Genomic DNA, 1,724 nt, shown 5'->3' on the forward strand with positions numbered 1-1,724 from the left:
TTTTTTACAGGAACCGGCTGTAGTGGAGTTTAACCAGTCCTGAGAAAAATCGTGTCGGAGAAGAGGGTCAGGAGACGTTCATTGCTGAAGATGAGGGAACTCTTGGCTCTGACTATATTGGGCCCTCACGGGATGTAAAAAAAAGTGTAGGACAGTTATCTCCAGCCAACAGTGACTCACTTGATTTGGGTGATTCCAGGATATCCTCTGTACATAACATGCAAGATCCATTTCATCTGCCACTTTCTGAGTTTAGAAAACGAGATGCCGGCATTTTCTGACTGCCAAGCGTCAGATATAATGAGTGTCAACTGCTGCTGGCCCCTTATCCAACAGTCCTGAGAGACCAGCATATTCTGGCAGCCAGTGTCCCGATCTGATGATAGGGTGTCAACTGCTGCTGACCAGTTTATCCAAAAGTATTTAAGGGCTAAAATTTGGGGGTGTGGAATATCAACAGAGGCCACCACATCACGTGTTGCTACTCCATTGCGAAAGCGGCTCAATTCTCTGAAGAAAAATGTTCAATGCATCAGTTGCTCTAAAAACAAAGAGCATAAAATTATTATGATGTTTCAGAGAGCCAAACTACAAGCTCAGGAAGCAAAGCTTAAACACTTAGATAAGCAGGGAATGATTGACGATGAAAAGCTGAAACAAATGGGAAATGCAATCTCTCCTGAATGCGCACTTGTTGGAATCAGTAACAGTGGAAGGAGATTGCAGTATCTGTACAAGAAACGGTGGAGAAAGTTAAGCACTTCTATCAGGGGGACGTAAGGTTTGTTTTTCCCTATTTTTTTTTCCCTTTTTTTATGCTTGAGAGTTCCCTTGAAATCTCTTTGGGGGCCATTTTTTGAAATACCAGATTGATTCATTACCCCTAGAAAAATATACTTTCCCTTTCCCCTTTGAGCTTCATACCTGAAAGAGCTATTCGCCCTATTGTTGTCTTTTCTCTTGCATGTATTGCAAATGTGAAATGTGAATATGGTGCCAAAGAGTAACTCCTGTTTTCTTAGAAGGAGGTTTAGCAATGTTTCCGTGAATGAGAAACTTATGAGGTAATTTCCCAAAAGTTTCTATTTCTATTCTTAGAATATTTTATTTGTTGTTGAGATTATTTTGAAATTTGAAAATTTAAAAACTAATAAATCCGTTGACGTAGAAGAGCGACACACTGATTTATATCTATTTAAACTCAAAAAAGCACCTCATTCAGTACGCACTACGTTAGTTACTGCGTTTTGGAAATCTTAAAACTTACCCTTTTTATCCAAAGCACATATTGTTCAAAGCAGAATTATGTTTAGTCGTCTTCATTGGAAAATTTCATAGGTACTTTTTTTCTCAAGCAATTTGATTAAATTTTCTTCATTTGGAAAATTCATACTACTTTTTTTTCTCAAAAAAAACTTGTGTTTAAATTTTCTTCATTGGGAGAATTTCTAGCTACATTTTATTTCCAAAAAAAAATTTGAAATTAGTTTTTCTTCATTAGGAGAAAACTTCTATGCAGAAAAAAGCTTTAGAAAAGGAACTCCGGTGACTAAAAGTCTGTGGATGGGTGTGCTTTAAAAAAAAGGGAGAGGTCCTCAGTGCTGGGTCTCTATATGAAAATTCGGATTTTCGGGACCTTAAAAGCACAGGGTCGGGCTTGAGGGCGCACAGGTAAGTCCGTAGGTGTGGGTTTGTTTCACATTTCTCCGTACCCTACAAATATA

The 1,724-nt window shown here is 38.2% G+C and overlaps 1 pseudogene; it reads left to right on the plus strand.

Moving 5' to 3' along the window:
* Nucleotides 1-1,724, plus strand: part of LOC119586760 — a 19,318-nt pseudogene that overhangs the window by 17,071 nt on the left and 523 nt on the right.

This window comes from Penaeus monodon, chromosome 21 (assembly GCF_015228065.2).
Source record: "Penaeus monodon isolate SGIC_2016 chromosome 21, NSTDA_Pmon_1, whole genome shotgun sequence".
NCBI classification, from domain to species: domain Eukaryota; kingdom Metazoa; phylum Arthropoda; class Malacostraca; order Decapoda; family Penaeidae; genus Penaeus; species Penaeus monodon.